Genomic DNA, 25,793 nt, shown 5'->3' with positions numbered 1-25,793 from the left:
AATTTCCACAAATAGTTAGAATAAAAATCCACAAAACCCATCTGCTTAGAAACATGGTTGGTCATTTTTAACAACGCAACGGTAGTATACCTCTTGTAACTTTTACAAGAATCAACAATCTTAAAACATTATACAGAAAATATTGTATGGTCAACATAAACATTTATTGCAATCATAAACAGAAAAGCACAAATTGCACACTCAGCGAAATTGTAAAAGGGGAATGTAAATGAGAGAATTATATTTTGGTGGAGGAGATACAAAATAATCCATATGTAGTTTTCTGCTATTATCTCTTCTCCGGCGTTCTATAAATTTTATTTTGTTTTAAATCAGGAGTTCTCTTGCGCGGCTCTCCTCTTCGCTCGACTGGTGCTACCACCTAGCGGAGTCGTCGCGAACTGCGAGAGGGTTGAGGGAAAGGGTGAAGTTTTTTGATGTCCCCGCGCTCTAACGTCAGACGTCTGAACTGCGCCCAGAGAAGCGGCCTCTCTCCTCAGGTATGACGGTAAGATGAATATTTAAGTTTTTATTTATAAAATATTTGTATATAGCGTTTGTTTATATACAATTTATTTTTTTGTTTTGTAAAATTAATATTTGGTTTTAAATTTACTCAATGTGGTTAAAAAAATATTTATTGATTATCATAAGAATGTCGACATATTTTTAAAACTACAAAACTAGAGTTTTATAAAAAATAAATCTTTTGACAGTGTTTAGGTTGGTAAAAAAGGTTGCAAGTTCAGTGTTGGTGGTCAATTTTCTTGTTTCAATGTTTTTATTAGTTTTAAAAGTTTTTCCTACAAAAGTTATCGCATACCGATCGCTATTTATATTCTCACCCTATTAAAATATATTACATTTAAATTAGCTATTCCTGTGAAAGTCTAAGAATTAATTGGTGTAAAGTTTCAATAAATCCGCTCAATTTAGATGTTAACATTTGGAAATCAAAGGTGTATTTAACTTAAAAATAAAATGGAATGTCATTCAAAATTTTTTTTCGGTGTTCAGTATAAATTACACCACGTTACTTTTATGCTTATTTGTGACTCATAATGACGACAAATTTAAATAACTATTTCCTATTAAAAATGCAAATAGTGTGTGGCTAAAAACCCAAACAACGTGCTACTAGAATGTCAAATTATTTCTGTATGTGCAAATACAATACACTTATATTAAAAATATAATCTCTACATTAAGGTAAACTATTAGAACTGTTAATAGTGTAAAAAAATAATAACAATTGTTTTTAAAACGGTAAATTACCTTACATAAAACAACGCAGTCCCACTCGTACCTCACATACTTCGCGCCATTTATCGCCGCTTTCCCGCCATATAGCGGCACGAGTCGCTAATACATTCCGTTTAGCCCAGCGTCAAGTGTCCGAGTTGTCGCGATCGTATCGCAACAATAAATAAAGACAAAGCAAATGCACCCTTTATCAGTTGCATACTCGGCTGAAATATTGCTGCAGTGAGCGGAGGCGGCTAGGCTGCATGGAAACTATGGGCTACAGAGACTAGGAGGTTATCGAACTATTGGCTACATACAAATAATATCAATGACAAATTGGATTAGGTTGGAGTAATTTTATATCCTAATATTGTACAAAGTAAAATTTCTTACTACTGTTTCGGTATTTTACTTTAAATCGTGTATAATTTTCTTTCAAGATATGTATTTGTCCAAATAAAATGTATTATGCAATAACATAAACTTAATAAAATAAGTAAGTTAAGTTACAATCTAATGAAAAGTCTCATATAAAAACACAAAATTCTATTGATTATATTTCAGCATGACTTTTGGAGAGTAAAAAATTAAAAAAATGGAGATGTTTTTGTGTAGGCCTACACATTTTTCCCAACCTAAAAAATTCACAAATTTAGGTTAAATACTATATCTTAGCATTCTCTTGATTTGTATAACATCTGGCACGTTACAGATATTGCCATTGAACAACTGTGTTTTATAATTTGATTCATTCTCTGATCAAGTTAGGAAACGTGTACAAACGTATGCCTATCTTAAAGATGGGAAATAAGTATGATGGTTGCAAAAACTATTTAACACATTTTGTGTATATAATTTAATATTAACGATGATTCTGTGGTTTATGCTAATCACAGTAAAATAATGTTTGAGTAAAATGTATGGGAAATAGTGGTTTACATTAAACAATTGAGTTATCAACCATACCATTTTAGGATTACTATTTATGTTGTTTATAATATCATTATTCAAAAATTAAACTTTTCTTACACAAAGTGTGTGTGCTGAATTCCTTTTAGTAAGTTGTAATAATACTGTTGTTAATTGTTAACAAACTGAAAATAAAAAAATAAATTTAACTTTGTTCATTAAATGTGTTGAATAAAATTATAGACTAAGCAAAAAGGTACTTCCTTGAGAAATTGTTTGATAATGGGTTAAAAATTTGTGCAATACATAGTACTCTGCCCTGGGGTCATATTTTGCAAGATCGAACCCAAATCTGCTTTCATTCCGGGAATGTAAACAATAGTTAGAAGTAAATTATAAGAAACGCTTTAGAGTAATATTTGGTGTCATTTAAAAAAATAATTTGTTAATTTGTTTTAATAATTTGTTTTAATTTTAATTTATTTTTACTATAATACCCAACACTTGGTTGTACTTAGGCCTTTTATATTATTTCCAAATGGGTTTGTCTTATTTTGGGAACTATAAACACAAATTAGTAAGTGAAATATCAAGAACGAGACACAAGTCACAATATCACGTCCAGGTGCAAAATACAGTTAAAAATCTATACTGTAATGCAGTTTAGATGGCATTTAGAAATCTAGCAACTACAAAATACTGTGTTAATTTGACAGTATAAATTACCTCCTGACATTTTCTTTCTTAATTCTTTCTTCATTAGCGAAAGGCGCATTTTTATAGATGATATCATTAAAATTGCATTACTGTCTAACTAACATCTTGACAGCATCAACGTATAGTGAGTTGACTACTGCTGTTCTGAAATGTGTTGTCGGTTTTGTAGTAAACAAACATATTGCTTGACAATGTTTATAAGAGTGTTTTAATGTGTTTTTAGTGATGAAAGAATTTAGTTAGTTAATAATCTGTAAAAAATACATAATAAATGTACAACATGTTTTATAATACTATATATTAAATTCATTTTGGTTGGTAAACGCATATAAATGTTAACGATGAGATAAAAAATACGACCAAGAGTCCTTCTCATTGGTAGGGATAGAATTTAGTAATGGACACTTTTGACATACAAATTCGGTGATATAAAAATATTTTACATACTGAAATATAAATAACTAAAAGCCTGATTGCCAAATTCAAATCTTTAGCCTTTTAGGAAGTTTAATATTTTTATGTTAATTTAATCTTCAATGTTGATCCATTGTCAATTTTTAAGTAAAATTACTCTCCTTTTAAACTTTGTTCCAAGTGCCATTCATCAGATTTAAACAAAATTATCGATATAAAAATGTTTCTATAAACAAAATATTGCCAATAACCTAACAATAACTACTAATTGTCTTTAGTTGTAGGCATATTTGTATATGCTCTCAGAAAAGACCCAATTACCACTTACTACTACAGGAGTCTTACCAGTGAAAACTATCGCTTTGTTTAGAAACATGGGCCAAAATACTGAAATGTTTACTCACAAACACATTAAAATAATTCATTGGCAGGAGTATTAATAAACCGCACTAATATGCCTTAGCTATTTACTTTATAGAAAAGCGTTGTTTCATATTTTTATGCAGAATCTGTAAAAGATTTAGAAACATTTATATCTGCGGATACATAAAGATGTAGAGTTAAAAGCGACCTTTTGACCACGTTTCTTGGAATAGTTTCAGTTTATAAATTAACGTTTACTATTTCAAGACAACGAACAAAACATCCTCAATATAGTACACGACATAGACAAACACTGATAAAACAACGTGTTCCCTATGTCACAACAAACAACAAATCGTTCCATTCCTCAAAGCAAAGATAGAAATAAAACTAATCGACAACACTGCAAAAGTAAAATATTTACCTAAGCATTAGCTATGAAAAGATTACTGTAACACTTACAATCGTGGTTAACAGATGAAAGCACTATTTTTCATGACCCAGCCCGATACTATCTGTCCATTAGAACGAATCGAGATGCACTCACTGCACCAGCTGCACTTGGTGAACAAGATGGCGGCAATGTCAATAGATGCAATCGGTTCACCTTCACTTTCGCAAACTATCTCTCAAATTCTCTGTTCTTGAGTTGATTCGTCACGGAGGAATTTTATTTTTACCCATTCGCGTCAAAAGCGTAAATTTAACATCCTCTTTGAACCGTGCCGTAGTCCACTTAGCAAGTGACGTCTTCCCCCACACTACCGCACTACTGCACTATCTGATAATGCTATCGTTTTCGAAACCCATCGATTATAAGATTCAACGTCGACGGTCCGCGGAAGATTGGCCTCAATCTTATCTACGCCCTAGGGAGTTATCTAGATTTTTTAGCAGTAATTTAAAATGCTGATTAAAAATGGCGGTGGCGAGTCACCATTGGTGGAAAGACTTCACGCACGAGAAGTCAAGTGTGACTAGAATGTTTCCATTCAACTGACTCGTAGGCCGTGACTGACTGACTATTCAGCGACGTGAGTTGGAAGTTTCGAAGAGAGTGAAGAATTGTGAAATTTTTTGGAAAATTAACAATATTTCCGTTGATAAACATAGTTAATTAGGTACCTATTACAAATAATCGTATTTTTCTGTAAAATTATCGAGTATAATGTGTAATGATTAGTTTTACAGTAGACTGTTTACACGCCCTATTGATACACGAGTTGATTTTACTGATTTTAGTCATAATTCGGCTTGTTATAAATTTACTACACTTTCTTTTCAATCACTGGCATTATGAAATAAATAGCCATTCCTAAATGATAAAGTATGGTTTTCGTGGAGGATTTTGGAGACGGATATGCTCATCTGAGAGATCTTTATTTTTTTTGGTAGTTTTCCTTACAGCTAAATATGGCTTTTCAATCTCCAGGTCCGTGTATTAAGACAGCTAAAAGCAAATAGTTTTTGATGGGATTTGAACCCGCTGCTTTAAACAGAAGTTTTTACTCTTACCTTACCAGCTGAGCTAACATCTCTTCTAATATAGTGTTACTTAGCGTACCAGTAAGTCATTTTATCAAAATATCGTTAGACGTAAAACAACCTGCACTACATGATTGAAAAAAAAATTATACTAACAGGACATTATATATAATTTGAACCAGATTTGACTACTTAATAGCTTACAGGTTGTTCATGAAGTGCAATTGAGTACATTTAGTGCAATGAAGTGAGAGAAGATCATAACTCCTCACACGCAAGACACCACTACCAAAACATGTGCCCGTCTACTACCGTTGTGCTGGTATTCTTAAAACTCTCAATTACCATATACACAAATTATCTAATCCGACTTTTTTCAGATCGTCCGATGGAGCTGGAGACAATGGTCATTGATTATGCGAGTTCACGACGTGCTATACCCACACTCTATCTGACCGATCGCTGTAAATAACAACCCTCAGCCTCCGATAGCAGTTTAAACTAAGGTTATGTAAATGCTCAACGTTACTGTATCCTCGATGGGGGCTAATAGCTCGTTGCTTAGTCAACTTATTGGTTTGGCTTTTATCTGAGGACTTTGGTGTCTGGGAGGGTTTTTTAGGAATTTAAGTAGCTTAAGTGTTAAAAAATAGTTTCAATACTCTTCCCAATAGTGGGTCACGTAAGACCTAAAATTCTTTAAAAAAAAGGTACTTGAAATCATTTCTCGTGGATAAATGATAATACGTTGTCGGATAATTTCTTGCTAACGAGTCTCAATGAATTTAGTTTTAATTTTTGTATTTAAAATGTTGGTAATAATAGTAAATTCGAGTGAATAAACGAGTTTTTGAGCTATTACTAGGTTGAAAATGAATATTAAACTGAATCACCTGCTGATTTAGTTAAAACTAGTGTCCCTGTTGCTTGAATTCGAGCAATTTCTAAGTATTAGAGGCGTTATTTGAAAAGGAATAACGTTCATAATTTCTGATGACTTTTAAAAGATTCGACCCAAATATTATGGAAATATTAAAGATGTCCATAACAGAAAATATCAATTTATCCAGGCTCTCTCGCTTTTTTCCATTGTAATATTTACACCAACCCGAATTCAAATAGTAAATATTTCATTTCAACCAAGTCAGTAAAATGTTTGTAGCAAACTGTAAAATTAGCAAACTTATTGACTGTTTAAAAATTAACATATGTTCTTCTTCTCACTTTTAATTTCTGACAACAGCTGGAGTTGCATAACAATTTTTGTTTCCTGTGTTAATCTTATGGAGAAATACAAAACTTTAAAGGGCCCCAGAGCCTCACTCTCTGATTATTTCCCTTAAAAGAAAGTTTCCTGCACAACTTCACGTTACGCTCTTTCCAATGACACCAAAGACGAATTTTCACGATTTTTTTACAAATCTTGTTTTAGTTGTTGGTACATTTTCACCTGAGGACGGGGTTGGATTTCAGATACCGAAACGTCATGAAAACTTGTGCTTTCTAATCGTCATGAAAAATCGCATTAATACCCTCACCAACAATTAACTACAAACTAATATTTGGCTTATGGTTGTGTGACAATCGGTATAACAATGTAAATCTTTGGTTCAGAATTGAAACTTGTGTTAGAAACAGACAAGGCAATAAAACATTTGTGGACAAAAAAGGAATCACACAACCGAATAAAAGTTCTAAAATGATTGAACATAAGCAACAAAATCTTAAACTAGCTAGTCCAATCTCACCCTAACACTCAATCAAAAACACCTTCAGAAGCCCTCGAGGCTGAGTGCCCTCAACATCAGTTCCGGAGGGCTAAGAAGGGCCCCGGGTCGGAGGTCAAAGGTGCCCCTGCAGAGAACGTGCCTGCCTAGACTCGTGGTCAGGCGCCCTTTGTAAGTCTACAACTATGATTATCTAGGGTGAAAATAACTTGAATACAAACCCACCCTCGCCTCCCTCAATGCTATTATTTGATTGTCCTTAAGGTGTTATTTGTAGCATTTTGACTTACATCAACACCTGTCGCGTCAGTGCGTGAGGGGACTGTGAAGTAAATAGGACCTTGGAACTAGTAGAAGTGTTGAAATTGAGTTAGATTATAACTAAGGTTGACATATTTCTGGCCTATAATCATGGAGAATTAAAGAATTCTATACTTGTTGTGAACGTGTATATGATCCTAAAATGTTGCAAATAAGGCTTCGATCTCAGTGACCATTCCACAACTATTAAGGCTTCGGTCAGTGTTACCTTGTTGAAATACATGGTTTTCATAAAATAATGGTGGGATTTAGTTATGAAGTAAAAAGGAAACGAGAAAAGATACAAAAACTAGCTTATTTTGTTGGGTTCCTGACAACAAAAAGATTTTATACATAGCTAAATAATCTTTACATGACAACCATTTCTTGCTCTACAGACGGCCAGACGATGATCTATTTCAGCCTATTTGTGCAAATTTGTTTTGTTACAATGGAGACTGCATCTATAGTTCTTTCTATTAGATGGACAACATTTCGAGTTTTTAAGAATAAACTATGCTTTTGACATTAGAGTCACTAACATTAGTTCACTTAGTTAGTTAGTTACACACTTAGCCTTTTCTTGACGGAAATCATGTTTATAAGAAAATACAACTTGATGTTTATTTAAAAGAATAAGTAGGCTGTCGATTAGCACAACAATGTAAACAAAACTGTTTGAGCTACTGGAAGCAGGGGTATTAATAAGAAATATTTAATTTGCCTCGTAATAGTTGTTCAGAGAGTTAAACCCAACCATTATTTTATGAAAACCCTGTGTGTCACCATTGTAACATCTCTTTAGAGTGAAGTCTTAAACACGTATTGGAAAACGGACAAACGTATTTCATTATAGTCATATATTAGTGCAAGTCACTCATTGTCTAAAATAGACTTCAAGTTATTGACAAAATGTAAATCTCTAAATTACTTTTATTTATCGAGTTTACAATACGATGGTCCAATGGAGTTATGTCCACCTTTCAAGAGTAGATTGCGTTATGACCAAGGACCTGAATTTTAGACAGTAACAACTTAAATAATAAATCAATAAAAAGGTCTTTATTCGTCGAGCGACTCTTAGTACACAACTGTTTTTCAGAATAATCTTTAAACTTCATCAAGAAGAATTACGATTTCAAATCCACTGTAATATTAGTGAGCTTCACAAGCGCCTTTACCATTTTGAATTAAATGCAGTTTATATGTTGATTCGTTTATGAAAATGTGACTATTTCAGTAAAGATTTAGGTAAAATGACCTTTTGGGAGGAACATCAGAAATGTATGTATTGTATTTTCGAAACAATCAATTAAACATTTTAGCTTACTAGCTTCGATTGTTCTTGTTACTTAAATCTAAACATTAAAATATTGCAAAAAGTTTCGTAAAATAAAATTTGCACGAGGAGAATAAGGTACTTGACACGAAATAAATTAAAGTATAAAGTAAAATTGAATGTCTGCCAACTTGAGAAAGGGCTTTCGTGATCGAGAACTTGATATGTTGTTTCACTAAAGAAATTATTTTAAAGTAATCCTTATCACGCGAATACTTCTTTTTGAAGCTCTTACACTTCTGTTAGTGTAACATATGTATCCGGTACCTACTTTGACATACTTACTGTAACGCTAAAAACGTAACAAATAACTTGTACTCGTGGTATGGGAAACTATAGGATTATTATAATATGGTTTGTGAATTAAAAACTCCATGGCACTACAAGATATTCTTTGGTATTTACTTGAGATTATGTGTGTCGTTGATTTTGCTTTAGTTTTTCTGTACGTCGAAAACAATCACGTAAAACCAACATCAACGTAATAATTACGTTTATCTTTTTCCGTCAAATTCGCCGAATTAAATAAGTTGACGAAAACATTTGGCTTAGTTCTTCGAACGAGAAAGCTTACCTCATGTCTTAAAAACAATACTAGATTACAAATTATTTGAACAACATTTTTCATCGTATTGGTTAAGTCAACTGTACGGGGCACAAATTTCTCCAATGAAAACCAGATGCATTAACTGCAACTTCGTGTGCTACTGAGATAATTCAAAATACACTTTTCGCTTAGATGTATAGTTGAAAACCAATGAAGGCATAAAATAATTCAAGTTTCAGCTGGTCACAATTTTAACTGTCTATCCTTATCATCCATATCCACAAAGAAATGTATTCACGACGAGTAACGATCTTTCCTATAACTCACTTCCAACTTGCAGGATTCAAACCGATCGGATCGCTGGAGGCAACTCTTATTCCCTGTCACAGTTAATCACGTGTGATAGATGCATGTTCCTGGAACCCGGGACGGTGGACTGGACAGTGAAGCCTCCGGGACATGTTTCTATTCCAGCGTTCCCGGGTTTGTGACGGGGCGGAGCGCCGAGTGCAGTCCCCGGTTTGCCACACCTGGGGAGTGGCTCTAGGTTCGATGCGTTGGTTAGATGCATTACCTCCTGTTTATCTAGGTAGTTACGTAAGTTATGAGTTTCATGTTTATAGAAACTTATTGTTTCGCAGACGTAATGTATCAATGTGTCCTAGGGAGGTTCTGGTTGTCCACATAAAGCTAAGATTCTAGTATATACGGCTAAATCTGTGTGAGGTTTTGAAAAAATTTAATTTACTGTATAACAATCGTATAAAAATTACAAAGGCTGATTTTTACTCTTGTCCTTTCCGAAGGAAATCTTATGTAAGTTACTGTTTAAAATGTACAATTGGCCGGGAGTAAACATTTTAAAGCCTTTATATTTTAAACGTAACAACCCAGATTTGCATTAAAAGATTTAATTAGATGGTAACAAATAAGAAAAATAGTATCTAATGAACTTTGAAGCGTTTGTAAAAATAAAAACTAATGCATTTTTAAAACACCAACGACACAGCATTTTGCTATTTCTAGGTTTTAATTCTTTAGGGGGAATTTGAAACGCCAGTACTCTTGTCAAAGATTTACTTTTTAGGTTTCATAGAATACACTACATACAATGGAGACAAACTTGATGTCAAGATTGACCCCACTCAGAATAACGTTAATTAAAAACCCTCAATCTTTGTTGCAACTTAGAAACTATCATGTCACCCAATTCGAACCATCACACAAAACAGCCATATTACAATGTCCAGCAAAAAGTGCTCAATACAAAACTTAGTCACCCGGTATTTACCACGTGAATCCCTCTCATTAACCAATCTAAACTGCTGTTTCCCGACACACAGCACGCAGCCACTTATGCAGTTTGCACGTCGCGTGGGCCATCTGTACCCAGGGGGGCCGACACCCATGGAGGGTGTCCGAGGGACAGGTGCTCGATGTGCAAGGTACGGCGAGGCTACATGCATCACGTGCTGAGCCGGCAAAAATTGCATTGTTCAATTGCCGGAAATAATAAATAGCATACATTCGACACTGCAACGAAACGGTTCGTCCGTCTGCACATTTTTTACCCGACAACAATTGCAGATGGGTGATAAGTTCTTGTGAAATTGTAATGCGATCGCAGACTTTCTCTGAATCCCGCCCCCTCGGTGCAACCGGTGTGTGATGGAATCAGCTGTTTTAGTAACATATGATTTGGTTGCGTAAAAATAAACATATGTCAGTAAACATGAGCTAAATAACTTGTTGGCGTTATACAAAACTTGTATTTTTTCTCATTCTAAATAGTTATAACTTTTTTGTGACATCTAGAATTAATTTTGTATGATACGTGAAAAATATTATAATGCTGTATATATTTGTTGAATACGTAAATATTTTATGATTAAATAATAAACAAGTGTTGTGTGGCTAACCGCTAAGCTTAGGTTAGTTGTCTTACTTCTTCCTTCCATCACTTGTTTTCTGAGAATGAGAAATCAAATTAGTTTAAGCTTCCACAAAGAAAAACTTAACAATTTAACAGCTGCTTTTTTAAAAACAAGTTCTGATTGTTGACAGTTATTGGTATGTTCATGTTTATTACTGTATATTAAAAGTTAAGTTAACAGAACCATAGCCCATAACTAATAAGCAGTCAATTTCTTATTTCCATTTAATGAATAATGCTTCGAGCTTCTGTTCAAACATAGATAGATTTATTTTAATAGTTGCTAGCATGTTTATAATTGTTTATGATAGATATCTATCTAGTGATGGACTAACACAAGTTGCCTTTGTTTCAGATACGAGCGTGATGAGGGCATTCCAAATTTCTGAAAGATTGGAGAGTTTATCGTATGGCTTAAGAGGAGAGTTCTGCAATTTAGAGAAGTTTCTCTTGCCCGGAGAGACATATTGTTTAAAATCTAGATCTTTTAGACTTCCAGCAAAATGTGATCTTCTAATCATCAGTTCACATCACTAAAACTATTGGTATTCGATGAGATTCGAAACCAGACCACGTTGACAGAAGTCCTATGCTTTATCTAAATACCAGCCACACCCAAACTCCAAATCCAGTCAATTAATGAACAAAATCCAACGTAAATTGAAAATGCGAAACCATAATATACCAACTATATTTACTCGAGGATGTTAAATGTTTTCAAAATTGGTAGATTGACGTGTTTACAAAATTCTCAATAATTTTCACAGCAAATGGTTACGTTGTTTTGATATGAATTGAATTAAACTCGCACACTATCGTAATAAAATGTTGTGGTTTCTTTTAATAAAAAGTTGAAACATTTGTAGTTTGCAATTAACTTGCGAGCGGTTTACGTTTGTTTTTTTCAGATATGTAAAATGTAAATGTTTAGATATGTTCTTCATGATATGTAAAATGTAATAATAATACTGTAATAGAAACCGTGTTCATTGAATCCTGTTGTAGCGTTCCGATAATTAGGTCCAGTAACATTTGGTTGGTTATTAAACTATAGTACTTAACCTAGAAATAATACGTCTCCAATCCAAACATATTATTTAGTCCCTAAAAATCATGAATTACAGTAAATTCACATACATTATAACTAACATCTTTGTGTATTTGGTTACGATGTAAAGTTACCTATACTAATTTCAGGTAATCTTAAATATACACAGGCAACTATATTACCCCTTGAAAATAATACTTTTTAGACCTTATTTCATAATTTAGTACTTCGTTATGAAAACGATTTTTTTGCAACAAGATTCGAATAGGTTTTTTTGTCGTAGGACGCTAGGCACGAGCCCGGGATTGTTTTTCACATTACTTCAGGCTAGACCTAGGGGTTGCGGCATTATCACTTAGATAAAATTCATTGGTGATTTGGCGGGATTTGAACCCGGGACCTCAGGCACCGAAGTCCCGCGCTCTAACCACTGCACTTCGGTGCCTGAGGTCCGGGTTCAAATCCCGCCAAATCACCAACGAAATTGATCAATTTGTAATTTCATCATAATGTAACATACCGAGAAGTATACCCCGTAACTTCTTTTAAAAATACAACTATCCTAAATGATAATACTTTTTCAAGTGAGCTGTGTGATAACATTATTTTCACGTATTATTAATAGTAACTCTGACATGTATAGCTCCTTACGACATAACAGTAAATATTCTCAGTAACTTCAAATAAATTAGGGAACCACATTAATCCACAAGATTATTTTTACTGAAGTAACATTGTTTAAACCTCATTCATAATACCATTTGCACAAAAAAAGTTACATTTATGTTATATATATAAATTTGTGTAACGTACCGATAATTATTTACAAAATATACATCATATCAAATTAAAATTTAAAACGGCACTTTTCAACAGTCCACTGAGAATTATATAAATTATATAAAGAGATATGTTCAAATTGTATCATAGTGCTCGTTGTGATCTGTGGATACCTTGTATTATAGAGCACAGACTGACCAGACTGTACTCGCCGGTCAATAAGATCATGTTTTCCTTGGTCAATACATTGTTGAGGGTACGGTACATGCACTGTCGCCCAGTACTGCAGTACTACATTCTACACTGCACGTTGGATACGTTATGAAATTTGCAACTAAAACAATCAGAATGCTAGACTTGAATAGTTGAAAATATCTACATAACATAGACGGATTTAATTAGTAGATTTGGCGACTTTAAGGTGTATAATTGGAACAACAAACTTAAGACGAAGTGTATAGTTGAGTAGGTTTTGAAGTTTATAATCGAAACAATAACTGATAATTAACGAATAACTTTTAGAATCAACATAGGTGTAGGAGTAAGTTTATGTTAACTTTGTAATAAATTATTTAGCCCTATATTATTTTGAAATTAAATAAACTATATATAACTAACCAAGTTAAAAAAATGTTTAAAAGTGAAATAGGCCTACAATTCTGTTAAAGGCTTCCTTATTCCCTAGTTTTACTTAAATACTTTTTTTACATCCCCAACGTAAATTTTAATTTACTACATTGGGTGTTTGTTGTATTTAACTCGACGTAAAGTTAATTTACTCCATTTATCAGAATACCAAGGTATTTTTCGTCCTTATTGCAAGAGTCAGAGTAAAATGAAAACAAGTTTGTTTAAAGTTGTGTTCTGTAATTACTTCGCTAAAATAAAGTACCATTTTTAGTAGACAAGTCAAGAAGTGTAAAAACCACAGGAAAACAGAATGTATACATTATCTTTAAACATCTCCAAAACATGGATTTAATTAAGCCATCGAGATCCATTCAATAAAGTGCGTCCAAATAACAAGACGAAATTAATTATATTCCATCCATGTTAACTAAAATTATAGTTGTAGTCTATCGTGAAAATTACCACTTTTAAAAACACTTATCACATGTTATCCTACAGTACAATCGGAGTTTTTTACTTTCAATTTCACATTTTGTCTTAAATCGTTAACATAATGACCTAAAAACTATTCAATAATAGTTTCCCTGTTTTGTTATTTTTGCCACTATTCTAAAGTATAAACTGTAATGGGAAAAATACGTCCCAAAGCGTTGCATTTTTTACGAACTTTTAAAATGGTCACTGAAACAAATCAATGAAATTTAACATACGTCATCTCAGTCTTTAAAAATCAAAACCAATGGCCCGACGAAATATGGGTGTCGTTTGAATGCATTTATGCAGAGTGGTGCATGCAGGGTGCAACACACTGTTTAACGCACCCTTGCAGCTTCGATCCCGTCTCTCCCCTAGGGGAAGGGTCGCCAGATAGTTTGATAGTGGGCCGCATTTCATCCCTGCGAATTTGTATTCCTAGTTAAAACCATCCAATGTGTTGTAGAATTGATTCGGAGTGGTTTGAGTAGTTTGGAAAATAAAAATAAGAAACGCAGATCCATTTAATTTTTCTATTTTGATCATGGTGATCAGATTTTATATATAGGATATTTGGGGCAGGAATCAGACTGCAGATAATTAGTTTTTAAATCCCGTTGCAAAAATCTAGTTGTTAATTTCATTTATTGTTCAAAAACATCAACTACCTGTCACCTGTCACCATAGACTACTATGCTACTTTTGTCGGGGAAAAAGGTTTATACTTGAGTTTGGAACCCTACTGAAAAGTTAATAAACTGCTTAGAAAAACACGAAGTGTGTTCAAATTGTTCTAGTTTTATGCTACGTATTTCTATAAAAAACAATATTTTTAGCTCATCTATACAAATTTTATAAACATACCAGTCTGTGTTATGAAGTATGTCTATATACAATGAGGTACTGTTAAGGTACGCATAGGCAAGCAATGGTGACCAAAGTAATAAGATCGATATCGAACCAGCGCTTAGTACTGTTAACTACAGGTAAATGTTTCACCGACGAATCTTTTTCCAAATACTTTTAATATCTTGTTTGCGAAAATTTTTAGTGGTATTTACATATTTTGAACGGTTTGAACGAAGGATATTATCACATTTTCACTTGACGCAGGAAAATCTCCAATAAACTTTCAGCTCCACAGAGGTCTATGCCCAAAATGTTTATTCTAGGTGTTTTTTCAGAGTGAAGAGAGTAACATAAACCTAATATAAATCATATGTGTACCAAAATATATCATGTACGTTCAGAAAAACAGTTATGCGATGTGCATGGTTTCCGTTTCCACTTTTTTACACGTTGTACTCCAAGTTTACAAGATCAACCCACAATAACGTTTTCGCCAGTTGAAACATCTATGAACATGTAATTCAGACAGCCTGCATTAAGATTTAAATTCCATTACGTGTTTGGGTAGTATGCTAGAGGTTAGCCTGGGCTGAGAACGATTGACGCATGCGCTTGCTGGGCGACGACCGCTGTAGGAATACTTGATGTATTGCACTTTGCATACAAGGCTATACCATGGTGTACCCAGACATAGGCAAGTCTTAGTGCTGGTAAAACATGGTAAAACTGTTAGGGTTTTAGTCTTTTGTTTTACAATTTGTAATATGCAATTAACGATTGTTTCAATATCGTTGTCGTAACGAAGTTTCTGCTAATTTGTCACCAAAGCCACGGATCACATAGTGAACACGAAATCAACATTTTACGCGATCGAACTTATACTAATAACTATTTCAGAGACGACCGGTGCATGCCCCTGATTAACCCATGGTATAAAGCCATCCAAAATGGCTGCCGAGTGCAAATCCTCAATTTAATATATCACTAAATATAACGGGTCCCTAGTAATTATTTACCGTTGAAACTATCAAAAATCGGAAAAATCGGGTAGCTGCCAATGACGCATAGTGGACGCCGACCGGCCAATCAGGGATGGTTTTCATCCCTCCCCCTCCCCCGACACAGCATGGGCGGGAACACAAATACTACCCTCCCCTCAGCACGGCTACGCAACGAGGATTAATCATTTCGTTTTCGTTTGGGAAAAATGCTCCCCTCCCTGGTGTGAATAGTTGCACTATTGATTGATAGGGCTAGGCTGCTGCGTTATTGGATAGGCTAAAACTATGCTAGGCGAAATATGCAACCCCTGGACTATGGAGTTTTACGGGGTTGAAACTGTCAGCGCTGGAACCGGGCAGATGAGCAGAGGTGGGTTTGGAAGAAGTGATTGCAAGGGAACGAGCCAGTGATCTTGTTTGAAATCTTTCATTGAAAGGGAACTTTCCTTGGAAGCTTTTTATATTCAGAAAACGGAGAAACGTTTAGAAACGGAGTTGTATTTTATTGTACATTATTCAATACGCTCTAGATAGACGCTCTTTTAACGAGTCCAAGGCACATAAAATAATCCGTTACGAAGTGAAATGTCGAGTTAGCGATTGGTCCTGATAAATGAAGAGAGATTCTGTGATATCTAGGTGATTTGGCAAATACCTCAATAAGAATGTGAATAATAAAGAGTGTTTCTAAGAAATTAATTTACCAAACAATTGATTACCCCTATTCCTTGAACTATTGTTAGACTTATTATAACTTATTAGTTAGTAGACTGGCCTTTAATTTATTCTATGTGGAAGCTAGAGATAGGAAGACTGTTTATGTCCACAAAACAACTCATGACATGAATCAACTAGAAAAAAAAACTGAGATAGGGTGTTTGTTATAAAAAAAAAAAAAAAACTAATCTGATAACTTAAAACGGTTTACGATACCTGCTTTATAGTAATCCTTTGTTGATGTTTTGACAAATACAAGTTTCGGTTCTTCTGAAAGCTGAACCATCAGAACCATCATAAGTCGGCCTCGAGAACCGAAACTAGTTGCCAAAACAGCAACAAAGGATTACCATATGCAGTTATCGTAAACCATTTGAAGTATAATACAGTAATCCAAAGGCTAAACAACTCTTTGAAAATAATTTTATTTATTTGACCAAAAAAAATTGAAAATTGCTAGGTACATTCCAAAAAGTTCTAAAATCTTGGCGTGTGCTAAGGCTTACAACCTTGAAATCACCACTTTGAAAAGACTAAATCTACGAAGTGTTATGGAACTAGAAGTAACTAAAGCCGACATCCATTTGAGAGAAAATTAGGAAAATACAGACAAAATTATTATTCTTTGCAGAATAATAGGTTGACTAAGAGCTGGTTCTATTTGGAGTCTAATTGAAATGCCCAAATATTTATTAGCTTTAAGATAATTTCTATTATTGGTGGGCTCCTGAAATTCGCTTTAAAATTACCTAAGCACATACACTGAAATTTTTCCAATAGTCAAGAGCATAATCATCTATTGCAATCCTTCCTATTGCTCTAAAGAATATCCATTGACTGAAAGCACATCAGCAAAGATCCCAGAAAAATTTTAAGTATCCCACATTGAGATTTGAATACAATATCATACAAATGGAATTTGCATGTAAAAACTAATAATTGCCTACAAAGTTCCTTTCAAACTAAAATAACCGGGTTCTCTGTAATTTAAGTGTAAACAAGACAAATTTGAGAGCGAGCTTCTAAAATATATGATAGTCATCGACTAAATTCAAGCATTATTAATTATTTGTCATACGAAAAGTGAATTCCTGAAACAGTTGAATTTATCCAGTAAAAGGTAGAAGGGAACCTCTATTGGAGTTTTTAATGATTATTGGACTTTGGTCCAAGACTTCTTGAGCTGGATGAAATGAGCCTCGTGAATTTGAGTTGGAAGTTCTCTATGCATCGTACATTTTGCTATTCAGATTGTTTTGGTAATGAACAACTTTAACTGACTGAGGCCGTTATTGTAAAAAAGTACAGACGGGATCTAAGAAATAAAGATGGTGCAAAGAGACAATTTTCAAATACTAAGATAAACACTTTGAGTGACAGTTGATCATAAAGTAATACATTTTTCTTTAAAGTATGTTCTTTCTTTGCAATCCTTTCCCAGTCCAGCAATAGTAATTATAAGTAGTATTGGCTAATCACATTTCACAAACCTTCATTGACCATCAAGCTATGATAGACCCCAAGTAGAGTTGCTGATGTGTCGGGGTGTATAAGCATTTGTTTGCACAGATTGGCCAAATTTAAGTTTTTTAGCACTACTTCTCAAGTAGAGTTGCTGATGTGTCGGGGTGTAAGCATTTGTTTGTACAGATTGGTCAAATTTAAGTGTTTTAGCTCTACTCCTCTAACTCAGAAGTTTCAGTATCTTTTCGGAAACATTTAGCAGAAAATAGCTTAGTTTGTGAATTAAAGTGGATGTTTATATATAATCTACTTTTACAAATACAATTTGTAACTTATAGACGATTATAAGATAAACTTATTACATGATGACCTTTGACATATAAGAGTATTAAGAATCAGTGCATCTTAGTATAGTTTAACCCGGATGTCTGAAATAGTTCAGAATACGACACGGAATTTTTCAACTTGCAATCCCTATGTGAGCAAGAAAATCCAAATATATATTTAGTACAGTAATTGCTAGCCTAGTGATAGCGTTTTGGGCTTCAATCCGGGAGCGACGAGTTCGATTCCTGTCACATCCACAACAATTGTGGGTTTAAAATGCATCTTACATTACCTCCTATAAAAATGCAACCAGCGTTGGCATCAAGAAAAGAAAGATATTTGATAAACATGGTTGTCTGAGGTGATCATTATGTGGCATATAGCTATTTCTACATTACCTATTTCTCTCTAAATATGGTTGTCTTTTATCTAGGCTACTGCCCTGACATTCAACATACCTTACAGCCCGGTTTTAAACGAAGCAAAGAAAAACGACTGTAACATGGGTGGTTCAATAAATACAGTAGTAAAGGTTTTAAGGAGTCCATGCGGGACTTCAAAGGAGTCCATAAAGTCCAACTTTACTGCATAGGAAGAATGGAACTGGTAGCGACTATAAAACATTACGGTGGAAAAAAGTGTATAAACGGCGAAATAATTAGTCACCTGGCTCTGGCACACGCTAAACTATCGGTTATTGAGCATTTATGTCCAATAAAAATATCGTTGAACCTCTCTATCTGGCTGCAGAGTATAAACTAGAAATGCCACTAATTTCTTGACATAATTGGCTGGTAAACAAGTTTTACTGCCTGAAAATACGCAGACTTAGTAGGGAAACAAGTAAGGCTTAAAAAATGGAAAACTCTTTTTCGAATCTACTAGTCAAAGATTAAAAACCATTGAGAAAAAAGGTCAGTTGTAACTATACAGCTATACAGGACTATGTTGGAAGAAACTGACTTACAAATCATAATATTCGACTCTTTTAGTTTTTCACCTATGAATCCTTAAAGGAGCTGAGACATCATGGGCAAATCGTTTGAAAAATAAAACCGTCTTCGTTATACTTCACCAATTGAGATGAGGACGCAACTGGACGTATTAACCCAGAATATGTGTAAAATAAGAGGTGTAGAAAAGAGTGAGATGCCTTGTGCAGCTTTGCTACTAAGGCCAGCTGTTTGTATGCCCATCTAAGCCAGTAGCATTATCAAAATAGTCTAATCAATGAATTGATACGAGTAGGCCTATTTTAAATGTAAGCGTAAGGTTACTATAATAAGCCAGACAATCTATGACAGATCGGTCGTCTCGAACACATAAAGTTCTCTGGAACGAACAAGAAACCTTTTGAATGCTAAACGACTTCTCGCCTACTACACAATGTTTCTCGTATTTCTCTTCAAACTGCTTTGGAGGAAATCTGAGTGGAGTAAAATCTTCACATGAGTGAGTGTGTGGGTGACCGGAAGTAGTGGTGTCAAGCAGATGTTTTCTCAGGAAATTACTCAGTCAGTTGCTGACAGCAGCGTGCAGGTACCACCATGTTATGACTAGTCTAGGCTCCAAGCCTATCAGCTCCTGTTATAATAATCTGCAAGGCTTTGATACTGCGCTGTTATATAACGGTGTTCCTCAAGGCAGTGTTTTGTGCCTATTGCTGTGTAATCATAAGTGACACTTTGTTTAGATTGTCACACAAAACGTCATAACCGCGTAGCTTTTGCATCAACCAAAATTTATGTGAAATGAATTTTTGGGAGGAATAATTACATAATTTTGTTGGCGCTTTCGATACAGACGCGATTTATTTTTGAATTACTGTACCTACAGTTCACGGCTCACTCAGAACTACTATAATACAACATAGCTGTTATTGGTGTTGACAGGTATTAACCTCAGGTTTTCAGGAGTTCTGTCCTATAGGCCTACGTGTTAATGTTGGTGCGATTCTATCTAAGTTTGCAATCAATTTACAACTGCCACAAGCTAATCATACCTTAATCATGAATTTTGATATTTTTAACCTGTTGGATTTTAAAGCTTTGTGCGATAATAACTTAGTAGGATGTTATCTATAATAACTTAAAGAAGGGCAAAAGGAGTTGTTTTATTTTCCTACAACATAGGGTAAACAAAACTTTCGATTGTTAATACTGTTCAATGAAATGGCGACCATAGTAGGTATTTTAAGCCAAGTATGAATGGAGATGAGTGTAGGATGAGTGGCGCGATCTTGTAGTCTTGTTAGTGACTAAGGCCGACATTCCTTAGACACAGCTGTTAATTAATAGCCCATACAGCTAATGGCAACTGAGGGACCTACAGTTTATAGTGGAATCCGAATTGGGTAACAACACAATCTGAAACTTAATTCTGATTGAAGATTCATTAAAGTAATCAAACAAAACTACAAATAAAATTAAGCAACGAGGAGTATTAATGAGGTATTTACTTGTTCTTAATTGACATTACATGAAAAAATAGTTGTTTAAGACTATAAGGATTGCCAAAATTGGAAACTGAAAATAATATCAGATCATGACGCAAAAAATCGATTGTTTCATTCTTTACATTTTTGTCTTTTCCCTACGTTCTCATTTGAGACTTAAACCTTTGCTACTTGGAAATCAAGTAGTAAGATACGGTTGTAGATCACGTATTCATTGCGTAGTGTAATATAAAACCAACAAAGATTAAAATGTGGTTGAACTATTTCAGAATTAATATTCATCATAAATGCTTGCATTGTTTATAGTGTAACAAAGCACTTCTCTCTGCCTTTCTAGGAATTCACGACCAAGGAGAACAGTAAACCACCATAATGGCATGTTTCTTTAAAACATTTTAATGTGTGTAGCCCTCTATTGTTTTAAGCCGACGGTCCAAAAGCATTATGTTACCTGTTTTCTTGCACAACTAACTGATATTGGAACTGATTTAGTTTTAATTATAAACAAGAACAAACAACTGTTCATTAGGGTTAAAGTTTTCTAGTACCTAATTTAATTTAACAAAGACAATCCTGTGACACATTATTCAGTAAATATTTGTATTTCATGATGCATGTCAATAGTAATTAATAAGTTTCCAAAAGTTAATCGTGTGTAATCACGATTGTTTTTGATTGACGTTTTTAACACAAGATTCAATTTACTTCACGACTCTATTTTTGTTCCTAAAATGTTTAGTTTGTACTTTTTGTATCTACACCATAAACAATTGTCAGTTCATCTATGATACTACTTAACTAACAGCCCTTTTGATTGTAGTACTTTTTCACATTTTTCTCATTATATTTAGTGTGTCTTTCATAATCCTTATATAGTTAGGGTTTCTTTATATTCCTAATGTATTTAGTCTTTCTAAATTAAGTTGAAGTTTAATACTCACTGTTTAAGAACAAAATGTATGCCAAGTTGTCATATTTCTCACTATGGTACGTTTTTAAAAATACGAAAACCAGGTAAGTACCTCAATATGCGGATTTAGAATTTTAAATCATAAAAACACGAAATACTTTTCAAGACAAATCCTGTAGACCTAAAAGAATAGTTGATAGCTTATAGAGTGTTGCTATGGCATGTAAAAGGCTATTTTCTGCAACGAATTGTAAAAGAAACCAGAAAACATTCTATTCTGTTTACAACTTCAAGAGGTCAGTTTAGTGTCCACAGCGAATCCTAACCTCGGAACGGATGAATACTTCTTCAAAGTAAATGAAGAAACAGTTTTACGCGTTTAGAAGATTGAACATGTCTTGCAGTGTCACAGTTTATTATAGAGTTTGCAGCTTCATCAAGTTAAATAATCTATGGATAGGGTTTGATTGATTCAATAAAGTACTTTAGGGAAGAAATCATCATCGTAGAACATTTTCAGTATATTTATCGATACTAGAAAAACGTTTACTATGTGAAAACTACTTTGGAAATCATCTGGGAACAGCGTCACACAAGGTTTTGGTGGCGCATGCGCAAAAAGACCGGGTTGCGACGCCATTATGGGTTTGGTACCAACCCTATACCACGATTACTTCGAACTGTGTTGGAGTGTAACTAAAATATTAAATAGAACTGTGGATGTCAGCTACCTGAAAAATACGGTATATTTCCATGTGTATTTAAATATAATGATTGACCGATGTAGAAAAGTGTAAACATAAGTAATTAATAATGGATACTTTTAGAGAACCAACAGAATGTTTATTGACCTTTGAAGTCACGTTTCAGGAAATTAAAGTGCTTTGTATTGCAGACGTATACATGCTTTGGCACTAAATTAGGTTTAACCAATATTTTTTCAATGCATTTTTGAAGACTCGCATTTTTTATGAATCAATTAATAGCTCTTAAAATCTGTTCGGGTTATTGTGCGGGTTAACATTCCAGATTTTAACAAACTTTGAGCTAGTGGCTTTTAAAACAAAATATAACCGTCCCTACAAAATGAAAATCTTTCTCAGATATGGTAGCTCCTCCTCTGAAGGCTATACTTGTGTACTTTCTTACAAATTTGTTCGTACAATGTAGCAGTTTAAATATTTACAAAACAAATAACAAACTGAGTACAAGGAGGAATTCATAATTAAATATTTGCATTTATATCTTGCAGTTATAAGTGGAGATCAATAGTGAAAAATAATTTCTTGTTAAACAAAAAAATTTTAATTAGGTCGAGAAAATCACCTACGACTTAACAATTTAATTTCTAAAAATGTAAATAACGTTTAACGGCAAGTAATTAAGCATAGTATTTCATATTTATTTGAAGGTATAGTCATCAGTTTTAATAACGGCTTACTAATCTCGAAGAGTATCAATAATTTATCCATGTTCCCCATCCATGTATCCATGTATTTGTATCCATGTTTCAATGCTTGAAACCTATGTAATTGTCTTTGGGTAAAAGGTTGAGACTGCAATCGTCAAGTTCAAATCCCAATGGCCACTGAAATAAATAGTTTAAGAAAAGCAAAACCATGCAGATGAAATCTGACCTTATAGTTGTACGATGGATTGGATTCCTAATAACGTAAGATGTTGTACTAAAGGAATGAAGAATGATCGTGTGAAAAATCTATGCAAGCGTTCATGTTAAAATGGGATTTTAAATTCCCTTAGATGGTTCAAATGGATTCGTCAAATCAATGGTTGGTGGTTCTAGGTGAATCAGACACTAGTAGTTCACCATTAGATTCGTCAATAGGTCTTGTGCGAAAAAAAAACAAGAAACCTCGGTTTATTTTAGAAATGCATAGTCCTGTAGTGAGCGCGAGCTAGAGAGCGGGATACAAGATATGTTCTAGACACAGTTGGGTTTCATACATCTGATCACCAAAGAATTTTAGCAATTTTATAATGCTGGATTTTCAGTTCATCTTAAGTGTTTGCCTATCTACTGAACTAAAAAGGAGAGACTTGTCAGGCGAGATGAATCTTTACTGTTATGTGGAACTCCCTGCACTAAAATTCATTTTGTATTAGTAGTCCATATGATGTTGTCCGCCAGTATGTTTTGAGTCCATAATCAAAACACATTGCTATTGAGTCTCCAAAACTTTGAAGTTTCAACTCTATCTAGCTATTATAATCGATGCATTCTTTTAATCGTTTTAACTTTTAGGTCTGGCTATCTCCCATAAAATATGTAGTTGGAAGAGAAAAGAAGGCAAATCAGAATGCAGATTTTATTTTTTCAGATATTTAAAGTCGTAGGAGATTTTAACGTATTATTTTGATTATTCTTAAATAGTATATTTTGTGGAATGCAATAAAACAATGACAAACTACCCTTACACCTATTCAGTATCTAATACCTAACGTCCCGGCATGACACAACGATCTAAAATCTTCATATGCATTGCGTGTATGAGAACTTATGAACCTTAAACTGTAATGCACTAGAGTAACACTTAATTCAAATGGCAAGTCCAAACACGCAGACACACTTGGCGTGTGGAAGTCGCACTTTTGATATCTTCGCAGCGTTTTAAGTGTTGTACCGAAGTTTCTAAGTCTTTATCAAAGAGATCCAAAGTGTTCAAAACACAAGTTGTTCTTAGTAAGCGTGCTAGGAAAACTGGAAATGAATCTTGGAGTGTCAAGAGTTAAGCGAATTCGTAATTGTGTTAAAAGTTTTCATTGATAGCTATATTAAGTAGCTTGACAAACTTGTAATAATTTGTAAAAATCGAGTTCATTTAGTTTTAGGTTTCAAAGTCCTTTGACTCTTGGGAGATCCCCTTTGCGCAGGTTGTAACTTGCCCGGACTGCGCCGGCCCAAAATAACACGTGCTGAAGCGAATGTTCTTAGCTCGAAAATCTCAAAAATGTTCCTTAGATTATTAAATGGACTGTATTCCCATATGCTTACCTTGAAGTAAATGAACGAAAGTGAATGGACCTGCCATTATTATTAGAACTAGGCTACAAGCTATTCCAAAGACTTAACTCTAAAGGAACCACAGTGGCTGTCTGACACTTAAGTTTTAAAACCTATCACTCTGATTTGTTTTAAAATCAAAAGGGTTGCTTAGAGCTTATTTACTTATAATGAAATATTTAAAGTAATTGTTGTTTTGTTGGTTTTAGGAGTAATTTAGAGTTGTATGAGACAGCTACCGTTTAAAGGGCACTAGCTACAGGACACACACACATACAGAGGTAATGTATATTGGTGCATACCGTCAGAGGTAGAGAATGCTGGATCAGCGAGTGAAGAAACAGCAAACACTTGTGGCAGACACTTAACAATACTATGTTCATAGTTCGAGTACGTAACTTAGAAAAATATCACAACCGTTGTATCACAAGTAGCCTATAACTAATCTTAAACGTACGGTTCAAAATACAGTTTCCACAATAACACGATTTTGTTTGTAAAGTAGGCCTTAAAATTAACAACACTAAACTTCGGACGTTCGGAAAATACTTTAAAATTTTAAACTCTTTCTAAATATTCGAGGCACATGGAGTATTTTCATAAAACATATACTTTTGACAACTTTAGAACACCGAGTAACCGTTTTGTTTTTGAATTTAGGGGGAACTTTTTGTTGTTGATGATTGTGGAAGGATGCCGTGTGGAGTGCTTACTGAACAGTTGGATTAAGGGCCCGATATATTTGTAGGAAGGGATGGTATGTAAAGGGAAGGGTTTGGAGCCTGTAGGGTGGTTGCTTAGTGGTTTACTGCATCTGGGTCGTTTTTGTCTTTAGGGGTAAACGCTACCCCGTACTGTCGCGAACTGTCACTAGGTTACATATGCTGTCCCGGGCCGGTCATACTGAGACCTCGACACTCTGTCCCACTCTGTCCCACTCGCCACACAACACGCCACTTAGGTCCGTGACAATCTGCCACGATGTTTCTCTTTCATAATTCACTGATGATCCGCTGTCCGGCGCACCGTCCGCACCATCGCACCTGTGGACATGACGATAGAGTGCTCTGGTGGTAGAGGGTAGTAACTCCCACCCTCTGGACCAGCCCACCCCACCCATCCCCTGGACCCTAGTCA

The 25,793-nt window shown here is 34.4% G+C and overlaps 2 protein-coding genes across 9 annotated transcripts in view; one reads left to right on the top strand and one right to left on the bottom strand.

The window, feature by feature from the left end:
* The window catches only part of LOC128990672 (prohormone-2-like), a 164,263-nt gene that overhangs the window by 119,607 nt on the left and 18,863 nt on the right, over positions 1–25,793 (top strand). The gene's annotated exons all lie outside the window — the stretch shown is intronic.
* LOC128990669 (zinc finger protein 629-like) overlaps positions 1–25,793 on the bottom strand; it is a 94,414-nt gene that overhangs the window by 65,254 nt on the left and 3,367 nt on the right. For 6 of the 8 annotated variants that reach the window (XM_054413170.1, XM_054413174.1, XM_054413173.1 and 3 more), the window contains exon 2: positions 24,959–25,699. The gene's annotated coding sequence lies outside the window, so the exon portion shown is untranslated. Of the gene's footprint in view, positions 1–9,373; positions 9,456–24,958; positions 25,737–25,793 lie in introns of those variants that run through there. The other 2 variants (XM_054413171.1, XM_054413172.1) reach the window with 2 other exon arrangements.

This window comes from Macrosteles quadrilineatus, unplaced genomic scaffold (genome assembly GCF_028750875.1).
Source record: "Macrosteles quadrilineatus isolate MER2022 unplaced genomic scaffold, UCM_ALF_1.0 Scaffold_3__2_contigs__length_128488019, whole genome shotgun sequence".
NCBI lineage: Eukaryota > Metazoa > Arthropoda > Insecta > Hemiptera > Cicadellidae > Macrosteles > Macrosteles quadrilineatus.
Note: the sequence above shows the minus strand (reverse complement) of the source record. Positions and strands in the feature narration are given on the sequence as shown.